Source organism: Oenanthe melanoleuca, chromosome 6, assembly GCF_029582105.1.
Source record: "Oenanthe melanoleuca isolate GR-GAL-2019-014 chromosome 6, OMel1.0, whole genome shotgun sequence".
Classification (NCBI taxonomy): Eukaryota; Metazoa; Chordata; class Aves; order Passeriformes; family Muscicapidae; genus Oenanthe; species Oenanthe melanoleuca.
Window position 1 is genome coordinate 4367677 of NC_079340.1, and position 6145 is coordinate 4373821.

The window sequence follows — 6145 nt, forward strand, 5'->3', positions numbered from 1 at the left end:
GCTGTTGCAATATAAAGCACTTCAAGTGTGAACCAGCCTAGTCACATGTGAGCCTGCAGAGAGGCTTTTCTGCTGCACACAAGTGAGCAGTGCTGTCCACATCCATCCATTCCTAGGGGAGCTTTAAATGCCAACGTTTTGCTGGTTTAACTGACATGTGATAAAGGAGAAGCAGTGGCACAGATCTGCACAACTCCTTGTTGCTGCTGCTCTTCAGTGATAGTGGGTGTGGGTAGGCAGCCCTTCACCAATTTCACCTCCATCCTCTTCCCACCTGTCCTACATACCCTTACAGTGAAAGAGGAATTCAGTCTGGGACTCTTAGCCAAGCTCACAGACACTGCAGTTGAAACAAGGTGGAACCTACACCACAAACACCTGAATTTTGAACAGTCCCTCTCAGTGGCAGGGAATTTTAGCAATGCACATGTTCTCTTTGCTGGGTGCAACCAGTCCATCTCCTTCTCAGGGCTGGATATCAAGACTTACATCATTCCAAAGTAATTGTCCTGCTAAAATATAAGGTAGCACAAGCTATTTTTGTAAGATAAAATACCAGGTGATTTGATAGGTCAAAGAACTATTACTCTCAAACTGCTGCACACAGCAGAAGTTGAAGGAACTGGAATTTGATAAAACCCCACATAATCAGAATATGCTTCTTGGGGAGATGGCAATAAGTTAGAAGTTGTGGGCTTGAATAAAATGCAAAGCAATAAATTAGTAACTTGGGGGAAAGCAACAAACAATGAGGACTGAAGTTTATCTAGAATAAGCAGGTTAATAGGAGCACCCAAGCATCAACATGCACAATCACAGCTCCGTTAAAAACATGCTAAAGGCTAGGAAACAAACAAGAGCTAACAATTGTTCATTTTCACACCTACAGACTTGTGTGCTCATGGTCTGAGGTCTTCCATCCTGGGAAGCAAATAGCACCAGATCACAATCTTTTCTGGCAACAGTAGGATACTGAGCCTCCCAAGAAAAACTGACTATAAATGTTTGAAAAAAGATCCCACAGTAGTGACTGCTGGTGCAATAAAATGGTGGATGAAATCCTTTCACTAAAATGCAAAGTGAGGCACATGGAGTGAAACATGGAAATCACAGCCTCTAACTTCACTCCTACCATTCAAAACAGGGATCCTGGTACTGTGACAAGTGCTGCAGTGAAGCTGTTCTGTGTACTTGAGTGGAGTGTCAATCATTACAAAAGAAGGGGAGAAGTGAACAGGAAACACCCCTACACCATCATTATTTAGCCCAGATCTCTTGTTCACTTTGATCTCAAATATAAAGTGCAGTTCTGGTTTGCTTAAAAGATGTAAAGGGAAACTTAAAAGACATGTAAGAACATAACAAGTGTACCTAAAAGCACATAGAGCAGCTAAATGTACCAGTATTTCCACCCTAGAAAGGCATCATTCTGGATGAACTCCCAACCAATACACTAAAAAACAAAACAGCTTGAAGAGTAATATCAGAGAGAGATACTCATTCACTCAGTGTGTGCTTAGAGAAACAATGACCTTTTCTCTAAAGTAAAGGCTATCAAAGCAACATACTAAACATGTAATCAGAACATACAGAGCAACTTCATACAATGTGTTTTCAAACCACAGAACTCATTACTACAGCACGGCTGAAGAGGCAAAAAACTTCAGTGAAGTTTGTTTGGTTTTTCCTTAAAGCAAAAACAATGGAAGAAAGTTTAACCAAAACCACACAACACAGAAGTACTATTTTAACTATACATTACTTAAAGTTGAAAGAGTGCACAGAGTGCCCTGTATGCTACCCAAACCTCCTTCCCTATCTATATACTACAGGCTATTATTTTTTGGGTAAGATTTCAAGCTGGTGGACCTTGGTCTGACACAGTACTCCTATATCCCTATGCTATTCTCTAGAATAAAATGCAAGTTAAAACCCACCTACAGAATGAATAAAACTGAACAACATTGTACAAAGCAATGAAGTGCACAAACCTGTAAGTAGCTCTACATTGCAGGCAGCCCTGGCAAAAATGGAGTCTGTGGTAAACATGAGGGAGCTGTGAGGAGGCAGCTGCTCCCTGAGAGACAGGGAGCCCCACACAACAGCCAGCAGGACAAGGACCTCACCAGCCAGAGCCCAGCCCCACTGTACACACATAGGGTAAACAGAGCAGGCTCAGGAGCACCATCTGCATTCAGGCACAAGGCCAGGTAATAAAACAGCTTCCAGAAGATGAGGTAGGTCTGAAGTTCGACTAGGAACTCAATCTGCAGGATGTAAGCAGGTCTGGAGACCCACAGAGTAAGGAAAAATACACACAGCTCAAGTGAATGCTAAGCAGAGTCCTAAAAAGGACTAAAAAGGACCAAGCCCAAACTAAGGCTGTAAATAAACAAGGCCAATTTCTTAGCCAGGGTTGAGCTTAAACAGAGCTCCCGGGGCCATGGCAAAAGATGTGGGTGGAGACTCCAGATGCAATTGGTCAGGTTATAAGATCTATTAAGTGTCCTCGGGGCCTTGACCCTAGAAACAGAACTATTCAGGTATGCTGTCCCTAAATTAGTCCTGCAGAGTCATCTGGATCACACTTCTGCAACAGGCATGGACAGCATCAGTCCAAACTAAGAAAGGTTAGATTGATGCTGAACTTTAGCCCTTCACAATCCAAAAGCTCTGAGAATTACACTGCAAAGACCACTAAGCTGCTTTTTAAGGGATAGATTTGATCTAACCAGGCCTATCTTAGCTAGCCCCGCTTCCCTTTTAGTGGAAAGATGACACTGAAATATTAGGGCTCTTTACTTGTGTGATTACAGAACATGGATTACAGCTTTCACTTTCTATCAAAGCCTGCCTCACATTTACTAGCTCAGATTCCAGCACGGCAAAGTGACCAGCCTGCTCACAGCCCAGATGTGACCTAGGGACCTGTGTGCCACACTGGTGTGTGGAGCTGTGCCTGTGAATCCAGCTGAACACAGACCAAACACTGTTAATGCCTTTGGATTTGTAATACTGATGATCAGATAAAGCACCCACAGCATTGTTAGTTGGCACTATCTGAAAGAGTAAAGTCTTGAACAACACGACTTTAATGCAGAAACTCTTGAATTCTAATTGTGGTTTTGACAATCACTTCCTCATGTAGTCTTTCTTGGCCTGGTTCTGTAGATAGTATCTACCTGCCTGATTGGCACTGAGAACAGGTTAACATTTGTAGGCATGCTGAACACAGTTACTTTAAGCGTAAACACCATTTTATGTGAAATAAGGCCAGAAGGGACTATGATTTCATCTTCTGATACCCATTATACAGGCCCACTGCATTTATTCTAAATATTTCCTGACAGAGGTTCCTGACCTGCAGTGGACAGCAGTTTGCTACCAGTTTCTATTTTCATTGGAAATCTTGGCCCTTACTTCACTGCATGATTGTAATAAAAAGCATGACAGCAGAATGATTGTATAGTACCTTGCTGGTAAACACAACATCTGGTGAGACATGGTTAATTGAGCATGTACAGACCCAAGAGTTTTGGATGCTTCAAGTCTACTGCACTCTTGCACTAAGCCATGTGATACAAGGGTCACATAGGGCACCTGAAAGAAAGGAAGGGACCTGCTTAGCCAGGGAATTTTGGCACCCACTGTATTTGCAGACTCAGTAACTGATCAGTCAGACAGATCTGTTCATTAAAGACCTCACTGACAGGGTCTGTCAGGGTCCTGAGAGTGTCACCAAGGCTTAATGGCCCTGACCAGCCTCACCTGAGGCCTCCATCCACACACCTGATCTGTGAGCCCAGGAACTTCATTTAAGCTCAGGCCTAGCCAGGTAATTGCTTCCTGTGTAAGCCTTGGTGTAGGTGTGTTTGATTTGGGTTTTGGTTTCTAGATAACCTTCAGGCTTGTCTCTAGCTTTGTTTTGGGTCTTCTCTTCTGTTCCTTTTTTGCCTCTCTGGATGCACCCTGGAGCTGCTTTGTGCCTTCCCTGTGACTGAGGCTGGAGCCTGTTCCCAGCAGCCAGCTCTGCCCGTGCTGCTGCAGGACTGTGCCCTGTAGGAGAAGGTACTTCCTGTGCTGTGGTTGTATTTGGTTCGTTGCTCACCTCACCTCAGGGAGAAGGTGCTTGCTGACAGGGGTAAAGAGAGCTCAAGACAGCAAACTGCCAAGGAACTGAGGCTTGCTACAGTAGTTGTAATCTGCAAGCTGTGATTTTTGTGGTAGAAGAAGAATGAGTCTCATGTGGGGCAAGTTATGTACTTCCGATGTCTGTAGATAAGGTTTGGGGCAAGTGAATAGGCAACTAGATTGATATTACATCAGATCACTAACTAGTAAGACCAGAAGCAAGTCTAAAGAGTTAGAAAGCTTACAGCCCAGAGGCATGACACCTGATGGTAATTTGTACAGCTGTCCCAAAATAGGGCTTGGTGTATACCAGCATTTTAAGAATACTGAAAAGAATCTTTTTAGCAACCACTGCTTTGAGGAGAGTTTACCTAACAAGAGCCTTAACTGTCTATTTTAATTGATATATATTTAAAACATGTCTAGAAAACCAAGCATTTTTAACCTGAAAAAATTCAGGAGCAAATTGTAATTGATAAAACTACCTTCTTGCTTAATTTTTTTCTTCAAATTTGTAGCTCTGTTCCTCAGTATTATAAGTTTAATGTCCTCCCCGCTGATTATTGGTTTACTGGGGGAGGGTGCTATAGTATCATACATGAGTGTAATCTGAATTACATTAAAATTGCTCATGACTTTTAAGTATGGGTCGTAAAAGAGACGTCATCAGAGAAATTCTGCAAAAGGTGTAAACATTTCAAGGTAAAAAGATGAAGTGACAACTGGAGAATGTTAAGATTTAACGGTGCAAATGAACTACTACAGGGGCTAATGAAGAAAACAGACTTTGAGAGCACTTTATGCCACTAGGTATTTTTAAAAACCCAATAAAGCTGGACACATAAAGCTCATTGCTGAATTCCTTTGTGTGTTAGTTTATCTATACAAGATGTTCTGTTTAGTTTTGCTATGCAAGTTTTTTGCTTCCCTAAACTGTACACACACATGGGGCACCCTTCTCTAAGTTATGAGGGTGGACAAAGTATCTTCTTGAAATACCCTGCCCTTAGCTAAGAGCAATAACAGCCCCTCTATGTGATTATTGATTTTTCTAGTCTGTAGTGAAACTCTAGAAACTTGATGACTTTCAGCTGTTAGAGCAGTTGCAAAGCTTTTCTGTGTGAAATCAGTAAATTACGTTCCTACAGCTGGAGCTGCTAACACAGTATGGTTGCTGTGGTGGGAGGAGGCTTTTCCTGAGCAGAAACAGAAAAGAAATTGGGTGGAGAAAATGGCATCAACAGTGACTTAAAAACCTGCTTCAATACCTCACAAAATAGTTGCCTTTCCATTAGGGACTTAGAGTGACTTCAACAAAAAAATATGAATTTTGCAGGTATATTACAAAAGGTAAAAAGCCTTGAAGGTTTTCTGCTATATTTTTTGTAGAGGAAATCTATTTTTTAGTTATTAGAGAGAATGAGTATTGTAACAGCTGTTTATCAAATATGTGATGGAATGATCAAATAGAGTAAAATGAAGATTTCTTGATTCTGACACATGCTTAATTTTAAGTAATATAATCTATTAAAGGGAAAATTGAGCAGTTTATCTTAAAGGCATTTTGACACAAGCAGGAAGCAAAAATATTCTGGCTTTTTTTTTTGGCAAGTGATTCCTTTTACTTGTGCAAGAAATGAGATTTGTTTGACTGGTTTCTTTGTGTTAGAAGACTAACTTTAAAAAGTCATATTGGTATGTGGAATACTTGAAACCCAGGCTGAGATATACGGGGCAAAAAGTATATAAGGAATAGGTGAGTGCAGAAAAATCATAAAAAAGCTGACAGCATGAGCTTTCTCACCAGCTATGACCAGGCATCAGGTGTGTGCTCTCTTTGTTCCATGCACCAGCTTTTAGAGGGTGCACTTGTAGTTTTTTTCTTCAAGAGCTGAAGACAAGAGGTCAGATGTCTCCTGGAAAGTCTTATACACCATATTCAACAGAGACATTGCAGAAAATCTAAAAATGTCAAAAATGTTGACAGCTGCAGAATGATACTGTTTGACCTTTC